The sequence below is a fragment of the Lolium perenne genome, chromosome 4, assembly GCF_019359855.2.
Source record: "Lolium perenne isolate Kyuss_39 chromosome 4, Kyuss_2.0, whole genome shotgun sequence".
NCBI lineage: Eukaryota > Viridiplantae > Streptophyta > Magnoliopsida > Poales > Poaceae > Lolium > Lolium perenne.
In genome coordinates, this window is record NC_067247.2 from 63,853,964 (window position 1) to 63,872,605 (window position 18,642).

The 18,642-nt window shown below is 42.1% G+C and overlaps 2 long non-coding RNA genes across 7 annotated transcripts; one reads left to right on the forward strand and one right to left on the reverse strand.

Annotated features, from left to right (window-relative positions):
* The first annotated feature begins 2,813 nt into the window (after positions 1-2,813).
* Positions 2,814-4,024, forward strand: LOC127292771 (uncharacterized). The gene is made up of 3 exons (XR_007845382.2): positions 2,814-3,201; positions 3,378-3,436; positions 3,575-4,024. It is a non-coding gene; the product is annotated as an uncharacterized lncRNA (long non-coding RNA).
* LOC127292770 (uncharacterized) lies at positions 4,010-7,870 on the reverse strand. 6 transcript variants are annotated; one of them, XR_011742506.1, is made up of 4 exons: positions 7,684-7,870; positions 4,973-5,439; positions 4,423-4,800; positions 4,010-4,306 (listed from the first exon to the last, which is right to left on the reverse strand). It is a non-coding gene; the product is annotated as an uncharacterized lncRNA (long non-coding RNA). The 6 variants fall into 6 exon arrangements; XR_011742505.1 differs by having other exon boundaries at positions 7,671-7,870; XR_011742508.1 differs by having other exon boundaries at positions 4,973-5,178; positions 5,348-7,870.
* Positions 7,871-18,642: the final 10,772 nt, after the last annotated feature.

Consider the following 18,642-nt stretch of genomic DNA (forward strand, 5'->3'; position numbering starts at 1 on the left):
CGGCCATGGTGGAGGCTTGAGTGGCCGGCCACCCTCCCCTTATCCCTCATTATATAGGTGGAAGCCCCAAGAGTTGTAGTCCAAGTCTTCGAATAAGACCCCAACACCAAAACTTCCCAAAGGTGGGAAACCTACTCAAGGGGGGAGTCCTACTCAAGGTGGGACTCCCACCTTTCCTTGACGTGGGGCTGGCCGGCCACCAAGGTGGAGCCCACCTGGGAATCCTTCCCCTTAGGGTTTGGCCGGCCATGCTAGTGGAGTCCCTCCGGGACTCCACCTTCCATACTGCCTTTCTTTCGGACTTTTCTAGAACCTTCTAGAACCTGCCATAAATGCACCGGATCATTTCTAAACTTGGAATATGACTTCCTATATATGAATCTTATTCTCCGGACCATTCCGGAACTCCTCGTGATGTCCTGGATCCTATCCGAGACTCCGAACAAAACTTCAAACTCCATTCCATATTCCATATCTACTTTAAACGACATCAAACCTTAAGTGTGTCACCCTACGGTTCGCGAACTATGTAGACATGGTTGAGACTTCTCTCCGACCAATAACCAATAGCGGGATCTGGAGATCCATAATGGCTCCCACATATTCAACGATGACTTTAGTGATCGAATGAACCATTCACATACGATACCAATTCCCTTTGTCACGCGATATTTTACTTGTCCGAGGTTTGATCATCGGTATCACTGTATACCTTGTTCAACCTCGTCTCCTGACAAGTACTCTTTACTCGTACGGTGGTATGTGGTCTCTTATGAACTTATTCATATGCTTGCAAGACATTAGACGGAATTTCAACGAGAGGGCCCAGAGTATATCTATCCGTCATCGGGATGGACAAATCCCACTGTTGATCCATATGCCTCAACTCATACTTTCCGGATACTTAATCCCACCTTTATAACCACCCATTTACGCAGTGGCGTTTGATGTAATCAAAGTACCTTTCCGGTATAAGTGATTTACATGATCTCATGATCATAAGGACTAGGTAACTATGTATCGAAAGCTTATAGCAAATAACTTAATGACGTGATCTTATGCTACGCTTAATTGGGTGTGTCCATTACATCATTCATATAATGACATAACCTTGTTATTAATAACATCCAATGTTCATGATCACGAAACCATGATCATCTATTAATCAACAAGCTAGTTATACAAGAGGCTTACTAGGGACTCCTTGTTGTTCACATAACACACATGTATTAATGTTTCGGTTAATACAATTATAGCATGGTATGTAAACATTATCATAAACATAAAGATATATTATAATAACCATTTTATTATTGCCTCTTGGGCATATCTCCAACAGTCTCCCACTTGCACTAGAGTCAATAATCTAGTTTACATGTGTAAAGATATAACACCTTGGCCTTCCGGTGCTTTATCATGTTTTGCTCACGGGAGAGGTTTTAGTCAACGGATCTGACATGCTCAGAAACGTATGTATTTTGTAATTCATTTGCGTCTCAACGCATCACTCATTTCCAAATGAGTCGGCATTAAAATATGTTTGGTCTTCTGGTGGAGCCTTAATTTCGCGGTCTGAAATATGTCACTAATATTGTCACACACAATATAGCTTCAAAGTTCTGACTCTGTCGAAACTACACCAAGTTCTCGAAGAACCTCTTGACTTAACATCCTTTGTCATTGTCAAAACAACTAGATTTAGATGTGCGCCTTGGCGCACGACCCCGTGGAGCTCATGTCAATATTTATCTCTTTATAACTGTGATAAAAATGGCTGCAACATTATAATACCTTTCTTAGGTTTTAGTGGAAGCAATTAAGATAAAAAAATTCAATGACTCTTGAATCTCATACTCTTAAATACTGGAAGCATTAACTTTCATTCTTCGCGTACTAAGATGCGGGCGGCAAGGAGAGCGAGGTTGAGGTCCAACTCGGGCGCTAGTAGGAGTCGTGCACAAGGAGGTCGAGTTTTTCGTGCTTCTCTGTGTCGATGTCATCAAGGGAGGGCCGAGCTTGCCACACATCTCCGACAGGCCCGAAATACTTTTGACACAGGCGATCACCGGCGACGCCCCGCATGTGCTCCTCCTTCCCTGACCATCTCTGGTCTCCTGCATCTTCCTGGACCTGAGCGCGTCATCATAAGATGCTGCTGCCAACGCTGGGGCGAGGTGTTGCCAGGGTATATTGACATTGCTACCAGCGGTGCATGGTGGTGCTGCCATGGCGCGATGATGCTGCTTCCGAGCTGGCACGACGGTGCTACCAGCCAGGGTCATGGGCGCTCCAATGCGGTGGTGTCGATGCTACAAGGGAGGGGTGGCAGCGCTGCCTACCGGAGTCGACCTGCTACCGGCGGCCGGCGATGTTGCAAGGACTTCGCTGGCGACCTTTTAAAAAAATGATGTGATGCTACAATAGTATTATTTGTTTTGCTACAATTGTTACTTTTCTATTTTAGTACAAAAAATGTGCTATGATGTCCTTAGCGAGTTCTTCATCGATGTCTCCGGCGAGGTTGGGTTTGCTACAATAGCACCTTTTTTCTTTGCCTCGAGATCTTGGGCGAGGTTCTGGTGAGGTCTCCAGCGATCTCACTATTTTTATTTTCTTTCGTGGGTGAAACTTTTTTTGCTACACTGGAGAAAAAATAGCGGTATTCACCCAATATTGTCCTAAAAATTAACTATTAACAAATGCATTTAAATTTATACGAAGTTGAGATATACTTTATCATTTATTGAGCAGAGCAGAGAGAGTACATTTTTTGGTTTCACCAATTCAGCTCACCGACCGAGTGGTCCGACCACAAGCAAAAATATAGGAGCAGGGAGCCAGGGACACCTCACGAGCACAACGACAGGTGTCAGAAAGTAAGAGCTCACTTCACTTCCATCGCCAAGGTTGAGATTGGGCTGCTGCTCGCGCTCGCTCGTCGGAAGCTAGCTCAGATGGGTGCCTCTGTGGCTGCTCCGTCGTCCCACCGCTGCTGCCAGCTGATACCGCTGCGGATTGTCCCGCTGCTCGGCGACAGCTTGAGATGCGCCCGCGGGGCGGTTGACACGGGCGGGCTGATCCAGGCGGAGTTTCCCAAGGTGTTCCTATTCGGGATGGCAACTTTGGGATTCCAGGTCGAGGGCATGGCCACTGGAGGCGGCCGCGAGCCCTCCATCTAGGATCCCTTCGTCCACACGGCTGGTACGCATCACATCATTCACGAGGTCCATGAGCTGATTGAGCTAGATCCTACATATTGTTGTTACCAATCGACTCAAATAGCTGGGGTGTGGGTGCCCGCTGACAACCGTGTCTCAAAAAGCTTACAAATTTACTGAAGCTAGCATCGTCTTCTTATTGTGTGCTGCCACGAACAGGAAATATCGCGGAAAACGCGAATGCAAACATGACCACAGATGAGTACCAGCTCTACAAGGTAGGTACACGAGAATCGGATGCCAGCCACCTCTGTTTCTGAAATCATGTGCAGTTAATTTCTGTAAACTATCTTGAGCGAAAAATGGATTATGTTGCCCTAATATTTTGTGCTGCTTTTGTAATTATGTTACTACAGGAAGAGGTTGATCTGCTGAAGATTATGTCGCCCTGGCAGGGGGAGATCCGGAGCACCATGTTGGCGGCTGCAGGCGTCCGTGCCTTCATGGGCTGTAGCTTGTAGTGTTGCTTGCTGGAAGCTTTTTTGTCACGACGGAGGACATCAGAGGAGGAAGAAGAAGCACTCTGTTGCGAATGGTGTTGGTGGCTTACTGTCTGGTACGCTGCTTTTCCTTAACACTTGCCGCTGCTTTTTTTACACTTGCAATAAGCCATTATACTGTAGGCAATTTCCTAATGCATCTTTGTTTTGGGGAAAACTGAATTCCGGAAACAATGGTACATGATCCCTTGGTGTTTTTCCAAGGGCTTCATTGTTTTGTTGGGCCGTTTGGTCGTAACACCTAGTGTATCAATTAAGGGCAACAGTTTACTGAAAGAATGGAAAGGTAAGTTTCATATTCGATAAGCTTATAATCTATTGATGTCTATCTCCAATGGGTCGTGGGCAGGCCCACAACTAAACAAAATAATTTTGAATAACTCGCCTGAATGTCTTATCTTCCTCCTACAATGTAATTTCATCAGATTGCAATATCTATCCACAGGACATCTCCTTTGCATGGTAATAAATCAAAAGTACCTGTAACAGAAATAGGGAACATTTATCTTCTCTAGCTCCTCCTCTTGCTCTTGATCAACAGCAACAGCAACACATCGTGCTCGGCCAGCAACTTACCATGGAAAGGCACTGCAAGGAGTAGACATCACGAGATGCCTCAGCACATCGACGCGGAACCAACACATTCACAAGAGGAGAGCACACAGTGACTGAGCAGCGTGAGGGATGTAGGAGAGGGCGCTCACCTCGGTCATAGGCGTCACCCTAGGGTTTGGCGGCAGAAGCGGCGTGCGGCTCTGTCGATGCCATTCTTCTGTCTCCATACCACTTCCTCATCTGTAGCTTCCCCGCCTGCTCCTTCATGTTGAGCTCTGCCTCCCCCATCCATGGCCCCACTTCAGCCCTCCGCCTCATTATGTACCGTAACATTAGAAATGAAGCACGATTCGAAACCATCGTGCCATCATAAAAAAATCCTTTCATAACATAAACGGATAAAAAGCACATGGAAGTCATACTGGAAAAAGTATCCAACATGTGATTTTTTAGGACCCTGACCGTACATTGGTGCATACAAATTTCCGTAGATATATTAGCTTCAAGCTTTCCCCTTAGTTTCTTCCCTGCAAGGGGTGTAGGCCAACCAGTAACAATCGAAGTAAATGAGTATTAAATGGTGAACAATCACAATATCAGGGTTACAAACTAAAATTCCTTTCATGTAGTACGGCTTGCAGAAGCACCACTTTCAAATAAAATCAAATGGAAGATAGCATGCTTTGAAATGTTTATTACCTAGATCAAGTCACCAAACCTTGAGCGTGGTCATCTACCTAGAGTTGTTCAATCTTCCGCATAGAGACAACCAAAAAGAAAAGAAAATTAACCTCTATAAAGAAATATTAGTACTATATGTGATGAGGTACGTTCCACTCAAACCTGAAGTGCCCATATGACACAAAACCAATTTGATATGCATAAGAAATTCTCTCTAATAAGTCCTGCCATTTAAATTTTGGTATGTATGAATGATCATAGGGAAATCTGATAATATTAGGCACACAAAGCAGTTCCTAGAATTGTAGGAGAAGAATATAAACAAGTGATTTTCTGTTGGATTATCATACTGTTGAATAGTACAAAAAGGAAATAAGCTTATATGAAGTTCACCAAATAACATCTCAGCCGACACTATTAATCCCAGACCAACCCGGCCTACTGCTGCTATCCCTTGCATAGTACCATTCATCTCTTAGTGAAAGCTGAAAAGCACACGCAAAGCATTGTTGGTGTGTGAGTGAACACCCAATAGAACATACGCATGGATTGGCATGAAATATAACAAGCAAGCACGAGCTTAATTAGAAAGATGGGAAATTTTGGCCAAAGATAAATGCATCCATAGTGGTGGTCGCTGCTGGATGTTGAGTGGAGTAAAGGAAATGACAAGAGCTGTTTGAAACCAAGACCGAGACAATGAAGAACGAAACTGAGGGATGAAGTGTTGCAACAAAATTGGATTTTTTTAAATACCTTATTAATAAATTAGAATGAAACATAAAGAATCAAAACATGTATGAATGAGAATTCAAAGAGCCCAAATATGAAACCATGGAACAAACATTTACCTATGACTGAAGTGTAGAAAAACTACAAACATTACTCCTCCATGAAACTATCCAATACCACCAAGCACATCACACCGATATGCAATCTGCTACAAGCTTACAACCATTTCGCTAAGACCGCTTGATTCATCACATTAACAATTTTTTATAGTTTACAAGTCCTTAAAGGGTAGTGTTAAGATGCAGGTTGTTCAACCATAAATAAAAAAGAACAACCAACCGTAGCAGCAAAGAACTATGAACTATGCTATCAATTTCTTATATATAACCTTACCCATCATATGCTTTGTCCTAAAGGACCAAACACAGTTCGAGTGCATACCATGCAAATTCAAGCTTTGGTATGCCAAGATTTGGTAAACATATGTGCAATGCTACAATTCACCGATCTCGACTTTGAATAAAACATGAAGAGAAAATCAATACAATGTGGACCTTATAGTAATGGCCAGGCCATTGACATGAACGAAAAAAACTGGCATAAAGAGTAAATAGAGTAGTCAGCCATTAAATATATTGCAGTAGAATAGACTAATAGAGCAGTATATACGCATATCGCTTATAATCAGAGAAAGGAAATTTAAATGGTAGGCGGAGCAGATGAAAAACAAACATCTTCTTTGCTAAATTAATCATTGTCTTTAGGTATAAACATAATATTCTGGTATGCGAATATTTATTTATATGTAGAACAATTTGCAGCCACCACCGAGAGCTTCCAGCTCAACTGGCTTGTAGGTCGAACAATTAGAAAGCATCACAAAATCATCAAATAACCAATTTAGGTTCTTGATCCAAGCAGATTGGAAATGATGCACAAATAAGTTCTGGTAAACTGATTGCACCGTCTATCACGCTGTCGAGGCACGCAGGAAGAGAGAACAATGGTGCACGAGGAGGAGAGCACATAATAACCTTTACATCTACAGAAAGTAATTAACCTCTAACACGCAGAACAGAATTAAAGAGAACTTTCCCTGGCTATGTAGCACTATCCCAACCTAGGAAGCTTTGCAAGTGTTACTCAAAAATAATATTAACTGGGAAAAATCATTATACAGAGAGTATTAGTTGGTTCTTGGCAAGGGACAAAATCTTGTGCTTTAATTTACTGCAATCGCTGGTTTTCGTAGTTAAGTAATGTGCTGGCCTACGCTAAGTAATAGCAAGGGACAAGGCCTTATTGTTTTATCATCCTTCCAACTGACTTATATTCTGTGGGTGGTTCATCCAAAAATCTAAAACCTAAGGCTAAGCAATTCTCCCCAGCTTATTTGCAAGTCTTGTCCAGTGACACTTCGAAATAATTGAATCATTCCAAACTGTTTGTGAATTGTAAAAATTCATCAATGTAGGCATTTCCTAATAGAACCACACACATTCAGAAAGTCTCAAATGGCACAGAATCTTGGGGAAGTAACACCTCAAACTTGGAAAAAGAAGAGGATGAATACATCGAAAAACTATAGCTGGAAAACTATCAGTTTGTGAGCGCCAACTCATATAACGTTAACACCAAACTGGTTAGGAAGTCCTAATAAAGAACCTTCAAATGATTTTAGTAGTGGTAATTATCCCTAGCAGAGATTAAGTGGTAAAGCTGATATTCATGCCCCAGCTTAAGCCTAATTGTATCATTTTAAAATTCATTATCATATGTATTGAACCCTCAAACTATCCTGAATCATACGAACAAAATCCTATTTTTTTACCTAAAATAAATCAACATGAAACTTCTGGACACGAACACCCTTAAAAACAAAGAAACCATATACCAATTCTGGGGAAACAAGTTCAACATGTCAAGTGCGCAATTCAAAAATTTAATGGCTAGCAAGACAACATTCAAGAAACTTAAGCCATACCTATCAGTTATACCTTTCCTTGTTTGTAGGCAAAACCTCATATCCTTTTCCTCCCTAGCAAGCATAGGAGCAATCCCACATCATTCACATTAACTTGCAGAAGGTGGAAATGAACATGTTTAGAACAACCACGTCATTGAGACCAACATCTGGTGTTTCTTCAGCCTCCCTTCCTATTCCACCAAGACAGAGAGAGCCAATCCCAAGGGAATAAGGAAAATATGATTAAATTAATCAAAGTTTAAAGCTGAACACTTCAACCAAGCTACCCGGCGTGATGAATCCGTCAGAACGCAAGCCAACACAAACACACATGGAAGCAAAGCTAATGAGAAGAAATGGCAATTGTGCCGCCACGCTGAATCCATCTCCTTCTCCCCCCATTGAGGCCTATCTTGGTGTACAGATTTGCTTCCTTAGCTCCCCATCCTAAAGAAATGCAGGTGATAGAGAGAAAATTGGCTATTAATTTAGCATTACAAACTTATATTTCAAAGTCATGGTATCTTCAAAATATACGGACCTGCCCTAGTAACCCCAAATTTTGCATCAATTATAATGTTGCTCAGCTTGATCAGCTTTGTTCCAAAGGCAAAATAAAGTATGCTAAAAGCTTATATACTAAGAAGATTATTAAACTCTTCGTATAAAGGAGCATGAAACAGTGCGAGAATATTTTCACATATTTACCGTAAGAGAACATCTGTTCCTAGATCAGGGCTCTCACCTTTTGCCTCAACAAAGCTTCCAGTTAAGTTCCTAATCACATGAAACGATTTTAAATGATGTTTAGCTTAGTTTGATTCTTTTATCTCGGATCAATAAAAAGTCAAAAGATGAACCCTTTCCATGAACAAGATGAAAGCTTCCAGGCTAAGTTCCTAGAGTGGTCGGGGTCTTCTCCTTTTCTACACCATCACAAGCACGGCCATGAGCGAGATGAAAGCTTGTGGTTTTAGATCTAGATGCAGCAATGAGGCAGATCGGGATCTTACCTTTGCAGCTTGAGCTTGATTCGGATGAAACGAAGTTGTTGAGGAGATCCTCCTTCTCCGGCGTCGCCTCCGGCCTCGGCCGCCGCCGCCTGCCGTCGTACGGGGCCATCAAGGCCTCGGCCGGCCGCCAAATCCCGATGAAACGGCGCTATGGAGGAGATCCTCCATCTACGTTGCCGCTCCAGCCTCGGTCGCATCCATCCATAGCCAGACGGCCCATCGTGGCCTTTGGCCGGCCGGAAAATTCTGCATCGGTGTTCTTCCTCTTGCCACTGAAACCCTAGCGCCACGTGCAACAGGGCTCGGTGGCAGAGGAGCAGGGCTCGATGGCGGAGGAGTCGGCTGACGGGACCACAACCAGCTGGGTGGAGAAGGGTGGAGAAGCCGGGGATGCGGTCGACGGTCAGTGGAGCAAGGGTGGGAGGAGGAGGGACGGGTGGAGAAGAAGGGGATTGGGGAGAGAGGAAAAGACATGGATTGGGGCAGCAGTTTGCCTGCTGGTTTTGTCTCACCTCGTAGCCACGCGCGACCCTCCAAAACCCACCCCAGCTCACTGACGAGTGGACCGATGGAAGGTAGGGTCCACGTGCAGGCGCAGATGGGTAAAATGTGGCTGTTGCATGGCTTAATCTAGGGAGGGAGGAAGCCCACGCGTGGGCTGGAAGTGCTACTGGCTCGGAACAAACGGACGAGATGCACCGTGTGAGACTTGCTGACAAGATCCAATGGCCCAGAATCGCAAATCTCTGTGAAGCCCCCATGGGGGGGCAGCTATTATACCTTCAGATGACATACTCTGCCTTCTTTTGTAGAATCCGTCACAATATTTAGAACTCTTCTAAATCTAGCATAGACAACTTCTAGCTCATTTTGCTATCTTTTAAACAACACTTAGTCTAATTTGAGATTTGAAATTTTATTTTCATATGTGACAAAACAAATATCGGTGCAACACCTTACAGGGATTTGTTTGTATACAAAACTATATATATATCCTTGATCCTTCTTAAGTACTCAAGAATATTCTTACTGTTTTTCAATGATCATCACATGAATCATTCTGATACATGCTCATAACATTTTTAAAAGCACATGACATCTGATTGTGTACATATTATTTGTGATCTATAATCACTCATGTGTTTTTACTCATTGAGTGTCAGATACACTCAAGTCTTGTTAAACCTTCACATGATAAGAACATTTTCTTAATACTTATATATTGAACCTCTTCAATATCCATTCTATGTACTTTGACTTAAACTTTATTATGTGTTTCAATCTATCTTCATAGATCTTGACACTAAATTTGTTTCAGTCCATATCCTTTCATTGAAGTTAATTCTCAATGAAATCTTTTAATCAAGTATATAATTTACATCATTTATAATCAACTATATGTCATCTACATAAAGTATTATAAATATGTCTTAGCGCTCCCACTTAATTTTTTGCAAATGCAAGCCTCTTCATCATCTCTGATGAAATCAAAAACTCTTTGACTATTTCATCTGGTGAAGATTCCAACTCCGTGATACTCACTTCATCGAACTAAAGTTTGTATATCTATCTAGTTTTCCACGGACCAGCAAAACTTTTGGTTGTATCTTGTATACACCTTTAATACACACTTCTGATAAGTAATGTATTTTGCCATCCTACTAGCATATCTCATAAAATAAATATGTAGTGATTACTAGAATAATCCACATAGACTATAAGCATTGCTACGGAAGATCTAATCTTATCGTAGTCAACTCTTTGAACTTTGTCGTAAACAAATTTTTGACAAGTCGAGCTTATTCAATGATATTTCATCCAAGTCTATAGATCCATTTACTTTCAAAAAGTATTCATCTATTATGGATTTCATGGTGTATAGCCATTTTAACGGAGTTAGGGCCCATCATAACTTCTTTGTTTGTAGTTGGTTTATCATTGTTCAAAATCAATCCTTTGTCCACAAATCATTTATTTGATCACAAAGTAAACTATACCTACAAGGTTCAATATGTACTTCGATCTCCATGGCTAAAACACTTTGTAGTCATGGGAGCCATGATCGTCGTGGCCGCTTCCGAAACCAATTCCGATGCTGCGCTACTCTGATCATTATGCTCAGGTTCATAAACCTTATCAAATTATATTGTCCTCCCACTCAAATACTTCACTAGAAACAATTTCTCGGAAATAAGAAACATTGACAAACACTTTTTTCTTTGTCTCGTGGGAAGAATTCCCAATTAAATCTCTGGGATAACCAACAAAGACATTCATCCGATTTTGGTTGTAAACTCTTAGACCAAAATTTAAAGAAAAGACTATTAGGGTTCATACCCATACCATAACTTGTATGGTGTCATTTCAACGGATCATGATGATGCTCTATTTAGTGTAAAAGTGGTAGTCTCTAAAGCATAATCCACAAAAATATAATGGCATTAATATTTTATCTCATCATTGACCCAACAAGGTTTAGATACAAATCTTGGATACTTCATCATCACTATGATATTCCAAGAAACGTGAGTTGTAGAACAATTTCATAACTCTCTTAGATGTTCGCTAAAACTAGTAATTCAAATATTTCCACTATGATCCAATCATAGATATTTGACTTTTCTATTATGATGATTTCCACTTCATGCTGAAATTTATTCGAATCTTATTCAAATGTTTCAAACTTCTACCTTATCGAATATATCCACATATATATACTCAATTCATTGTTTGAAGTTTTCATGAAGTAGAAGAATCTCCCGCACACAACTATGCCCAGTGAGCCACATACATCATCATGTATGTTTTCACTAAGTTAGTTGCCCGTTCAACTCTTGGCCTATGAACGGTATTTTAGTCATTCTCTTTAGAAAAGATTTGCAAGCGCCGAACGATTCAAAAATCAAATGACTCCAAAAATCCATTTGCATGGAGTTCCTTCATGCGTTCCTTTCTAATATGACCTAAATGGCGGTTCCACAAATAAGTGGAATTCAAATCATTTTGCCTTATGGCATTTTAGCGTCAGTGTTATGTGTGTGTTTCACCATTAAGATTTATAATAACTTATCCATCGTACATGGAGTAATTTCATAATTTGAACAACTCATTGTTTTCATTTGACCAGAGCAAAATAACAATTATTAAGTTCTTTATTATAAATTCTAAGGGCTAGATAGAATGCCAACGACGAACATAATAACACTTTATTTTGTTCCAGACGTGCATTCCTATCATATTCCTTGTCGGTCACTTAGGCCATTGTATTCTTGTATTGCGTTGTTTTGTATGACACTTCATACCAACCAATATGGTACTAATACCCAAGAATTTCATTGTGTGACCTAATTAGGAATACAACCATAACATGTTTATCATTTATATACACCTGAGCTAGACTTTCTAGTCTTTTCTTTCTTTCTGCCAATAATCTTTTGTAGTTTCTCTTTTAGCTTTCCTCATTATTCAGAAAAACACTTCAACATCAATAACTTCTAGGTTTGTTGGTCAAATACCAATAACCTTGAGGTTCTTACTTTGAAGTTGATCATCATATGACAAGTGTTCTGGATTTCACTATTAGTAACCTTGTAATATGATGAACACTTTCACTCATAATTTTATCCATTGTATCATGATGACTTTCCGAGACCATGTCTGTACATGCTAGGCTCGTAAAGTTTTGACCTCAGTATTCGCATGTGCAAATCTGGCTTGCACCCGTTGTATGCACACGTAGAATCTATAACACCCGATCATCACGTGATGCTTCGAAACGACGAGTCTTAGCAACGGTGCATACTGAGGATGATTACTTCATGGATATGCGAATATTGTTAGTGCCCCAATAGTTGGAGGATTGGGACGCCTGGCGTCTTCAACCTTCATACATTCCCATAAAACTTATGAGTTTATGTAGTCTCACCAAATTATATTCTATCATCTTGCAATAAGGTCATTAGATATCACATATATCTCATACCTTGATTATTTCTGAAAACTAAATTTTCAGCTCCTTACTTTTTCAAACAGATTTGAACTTCAAGTTTCATGGAGATAAGATAACTTTAGATACTAATTGAAACCATAGTTATTTGAATCAACAATGTGAGGTTTACTAAAAGTTTGCAATAGGACTTAATCATTTCTTGATTCATTAACAATACGGTACCAATCCGTAAAGTTTCTTATCAGATTTTAACAGTATTTCTATCTCAATTACAAGACTAGCGCATGGTAGAAAAACGGATGCCAATACTACAAAATTAATTCAAAATACTACTCAGACTATGTTTATGATAATTAGTTCATTTTTTAATCTAATTACTAATGAACTCCCACTTAATACAACATCCCTCATAGTTGTTAAGTGGTACACGATCCACATCCACTACACCAAAACCGATCATCACGTGAGAAGATGTAGCTTCAATGGTGAACATCAACATGTTGATCATATCATCCATATGACTCGTGTTCAACCTTTCAGTTTCCGTTGTCCCGAGGCCATGTCTGTACATGCTAGGCTAGTCAAGCAAACAAAAGTATTCCGCGTGTGCAACATGGCTTACACCCGTTGTATGTGAACGTTGAGTCTATTACATCCGATCATCACGAGATGCTTCGAAACGACGAACTGTACAACGGTGCATACGAGGGGAGAACACTTTATTATCTTGATATTAATGTCAGGGATCATCTTATAATGCTACCGTCGCGTTCTAAGCAAAATAAGATGCATAAAGGATTAACATCACATGCAATTCATATGTGATATGATATGGCCCTTTTTGTCTTTGCGCCTTTGATCTTCATCTTCAAAGCACGGACATGATCTCCATCATCAACGGGCATGATCTCCATCATTGTCGGCGTAGCGTCAAGGTTCATGGCGCCATCTTCATGGTTGTTCACCTCATGTAGCAACTATTACAACTACTTTGAAATACTACTCAACATGAAATTTAAAGACAACCATAAGGCTCCTGCCGGTTGCCACAATACAATAATGATCATCTCATACATATTCATCATCACATTATGGCCATATCACATCACCAAACCCTGCAAAAACAAGTTAGACGTCCCTAATTTGGTTTGCATATTTTACGTGGTTTAGGGTTTTCGAGTAAGATCTAATCTACCTACGAACATGAACCACAACGGTGATACTAGTGTTGTCAATAGAAGAGTAAATTGAATCTTCACTATAGTAGGAGATACAGACACCCGCAAAGCCTCTTATGCAATACAAGTTGCATGTCGAACGAGGAACAAGTCTCATGAACGCGGTCCTGTAAAGTTAGTCCGAGCCGCTTCATCTCACTATGCCACAAAGATGCAAAGTACTCAAACTAAAGACAACAAGAGCATCAACGCCCACAAAACCATTGTGTTCTACTCGTGCAACCATCTATGCATAGACACGGCTCTGATACCACTGTAGGGATTCGTTGCATAGAAAACAAAAATTTTCCTACCGCGAGAACGCAATCCAAGCCAAGATGCAATCTAGAAGACGGTAGCAACGAGGGGATGATCAAGACTCACCCTTGAAGATTTCCAAAGCCTATAAGAGTAGGCTCTTATTGCTGCGGTAGACGATCACTTGCCGCTTGCAAAAGCGCGTAGAAGATCTTGATCACGGTGCCACGATCGGGCAGCACCTCCGTACTCGGTCACACGTTCGGTGTTGATGAAGACGACGTCCTTCTCCCCGTTCCAGCGGGCAGCGGAAGTAGTAGATCCTCCTCGGAATCCCGGCAGCACGACGGCGTGGTGGTAGTGTCGATGGAGAACTCCGGTGGAGCTTCGCTAAGCGTATGCGGGAGTTGTATGTGGAGGAGGGGTGCTAGGGTTTGGGGAGAGGGGCGCCGGCTAGGTCACCCTTGAGGGGGTGCGGCCATGGTGGAGGCTTGAGTGGCCGGCCACCCTCCCCTTGTCCCTCATTATATAGGTGGAAGTCCCAAGAGTTGTAGTCCAAGTCTTCGAATAAGACCCCAACACCAAAACTTCCCAAAGGTGGGAAACCTACTCAAGGGGGGAGTCCTACTCAAGGTGGGACTCCCACCTTTCCATGAGGTGGGGCTGGCCGGCCACCAAGGTGGAGCCCACCTGGGACTCCTTCCCCTTAGGGTTTGGCCGGCCATGCTAGTGGAGTCCCTCCGGGACTCCACCTTCCATAGTGCCTTTCTTCCGGACTTTTCTAGAACCTGCCATAAATGCACCGGATCATTTCCAAACTTGGAATATGACTTCCTATATATGAATCTTATTCTCCGGACCATTCCGGAACTCCTCGTGATGTCCTGGATCCTATCCGAGACTCCGAACAAAACTTCGAACTCCATTCCATATTCCATATCTACTTTAAACGACATCAAACCTTAACTGTGTCACCCTACGGTTCGCGAACTATGTAGACATGGTTGAGACTTCTCTCCGACCAATAACCAATAGCGGGATCTGGAGATCCATAATGGCTCCCACATATTCAACGATGACTTTAGTGATCGAATGAACCATTCACATACGATACCAATTCCCTTTGTCACGCGATATTTTACTTGTCCGAGGTTTGATCATCGGTATCACTCTATACCTTGTTCAACCTCGTCTCCTGACAAGTACTCTTTACTCGTACTGTGGTATGTGGTCTCTTATGAACTTATTCATATGCTTGCAAGACATTAGACGGAATTTCAACGAGAGGGCCCAGAGTATATCTATCCATCATCGGGATGGACAAATCCCACTGTTGATCCATATGCCTCAACTCATACTTTCCGGATACTTAATCCCACCTTTATAACCACTCATTTACGCAGTGGCGTTTGATGTAATCAAAGTACCTTTCCCGTATAAGTGATTTACATGATCTCATGGTCATAAGGACTAGGTAACTATGTATCGAAAGCTTATAGCAAATAACTTAATGACGTGATCTTATGCTACGCTTAATTGGGTGTGTCCATTACATCATTCATATAATGACATAACCTTGTTATTAATAACATCCAATGTTCATGATCACGAAACCATGATCATCTATTAATCAACAAGCTAGTTATACAAGAGGCTTACTAGGGACTCCTTGTTGTTCACATAACACACATGTATTAATGTTTCGGTTAATACAATTATAGCATGGTATGTAAACATTATCATAAACATAAAGATATATTATAATAACCATTTTATTATTGCCTCTTGGGCATATCTCCAACAGGAGCTTCGCTAAGCGTGCGGGATGTGGAGGAGTGGGGCGGCTAGGGTTTGGGGAGAGGGGGGCGCCGGCCACTTGAGGTGGTGCGGCCACCTTGTGCTTGTTTGGGGTGGCCGGTCCCCTCCCCTTGGCCCTCATTATATAGGTGGAAGCCCCAAGTGTTGGACTACAAGTCTCCGAATAAGACCCGAACCCAAAACCTTCCATGTGATAGGGAAACCTACCCAAGGTGGGAATCCCACTTGGGGTGGGATTCCCCCCTTCCATGTGGGGGGGTGGCCGGCCCCCTTAGGGGAGTCCACTTGGGACTCCTCCCCCTTTAGGGTTGGCCGGCCATGGTGGTGGAGTCCCTTTGGGACTCCGCCTTCCAAAGTGGTTTCTTCCGGACTTTTCTAGAACCTTCTAGAACCTTCCATAGAACCTTCCGGATCATTTTAAATCTTATAAAATGACTTCCTATATATGAATCTTATTCTCCGAACCATTCCGGAACTCCTCGTGATGTCCGGGATCTCATCCGGGACTCCGAACAAATATTCGAACTCCATTCCATATTCAAGTTCTACCATTTCAACATCCAACTTTAAGTGTGTCACCCTACGATTCGCGAACTATGCGGACATGGTTGAGTACTCACTCCGACCAATAACCAATAGCGGGATCTGGAGATCCATAATGGCTCCCACATATTCAACGATGACTTTAGTGATCGAATGAACCATTCACATACGATACCAATTCCCTTTGTCACGCGATATTTTACTTGTCCGAGGTTTGATCATCGGTATCACTCTATACCTTGTTCAACCTCGTCTCCTGACAAGTACTCTTTACTCGTACCGTGGTATGTGGTCTCTTATGAACTTATTCATATGCTTGCAAGACATTAGACGACATTCCACCGAGAGGGCCCAGAGTATATCTATCCGTCATCGGGATGGACAAATCCCACTGTTGATCCATATGCCTCAACTCATACTTTCCGGATACTTAATCCCACCTTTATAACCACCCATTTACGCAGTGGTGTTTGATGTAATCAAAGTACCTTTCCGGTATAAGTGATTTATATGATCTCATGGTCATAAGGACTAGGTAACTATGTATCGAAAGCTTATAGCAAATAACTTAATGACGTGATCTTATGCTATGCTTAATTGGGTGTGTCCATTACATCATTCATACAATGATATAACCTTGTTATTAATAACATCCAATGTTCATGATTATGAAAACTAATCATCCATTAATCAACAAGCTAGTTAAGAGGCATACTAGGGACTCTTTGTTGTTTACATATCACACATGTATCAATGTTTCGGTTAATACAATTATAGCATGGTATATAAATATTTATCATAAACATAAAGATATATAATAACCACTTTTATTATTGCCTCTTGGGCATATCTCCTTCAGTCTCCCACTTGCACTAGAGTCAATAATCTAGATTACATTGTAAGGTACCTAACACCCATGGCATTCTGGTGTTGGTCATGCTTTGCCCTAGGGAGAGCTTTAGTCAACGGATCTGCTACATTCAGATCAGTGTGTACTTTGCAAATCTTTACTTCTCCATCTTCGATGTACTCGCGAATCGAGTGGTAACGCAGCTTGATATGCTTCAGCCTCTTGTGTGACCTTGGTTCTTGTGCATTGGCGAGGGCACCCATGTTGTCACAGTAGATGACTAGTGGGTCCAATGCACTAGGAACCACACCGAGCTCTACAATGAACCTCTTCATCCATACCACTTCTGATGAAGCCTCTGAAACCGATATGTACTCTGATTCTGTTGAAGACTTCGCCACCGTGCACTGCTTCGAGCTTTCCTACCATCGCGACCATTCAATATAAACACGTACCCAGACTGTGACTTAGAGTCATCAGGATCAGTGCTCCAACTTGCATTGGTGTAACCGTTTACAACGAGCTCTTGGTCACCTCCATAACAAAGAAACATATCCTTAGTTCTTTTCAAGTACTTCAGGATATTCTTGACCGCTGTCCAGTGTTCCATTCCTAGATCACTTTGATATCTGCTAGTCAAACTAACAGCATGTGCTATATCCGGTCTAGTACATAGCATGGCATACATGATAGATCCTACTGCCGAGGCATAGGGGATATTACTCATCCTTTCTCTTTCTTCTGCCATAGCCGTTTGATACGTCTCCGACGTATCGATAATTTATTATGTTCCATGCCACATTATTGATGATATCTACATGTTTTATGCATACTTTATTTCATATTTATGCATTTTCCGGAACTAACCTATTGACGAGATGCCGAAGGGCCAGTTGCTGTTTTCTGCTATTTTTGGTTTCAGAAATCCTAGTAAGGAAATATTCTCGGAATCGGACGAAATCAACGCCCAGCATCCTATTTTTCCACGAAGCTTCCAGAACACCCGAGAGTCGCCAGAGGGGAGCCCTGGTGGGCCCAGGAGGTAGGCCGGCGCGGCCCAGGCCCTGGCCGCGCCGCCCTATCATCTCACCGCCTCTTCGACCCTCTGACGCCGCCTCTTCACCTATATAAAGGTCCTCGACCTAAAACCTCGAGACGAAAAAGCCACGGTACGAGAAACCATCCAGAGCCGCCGCCATCGCGAAGCCAAGATCTGGGGGGACAGGAGTCTCTGTTCCGGCACGCCGCCGGGACGGGGAAGTGCCCCCGGAAGGCTCCTCCATCGACACCACCGCCATCTTCGTCACCGCTGTTGTCTCCCATGAGGAGGGAGTAGTTCTCT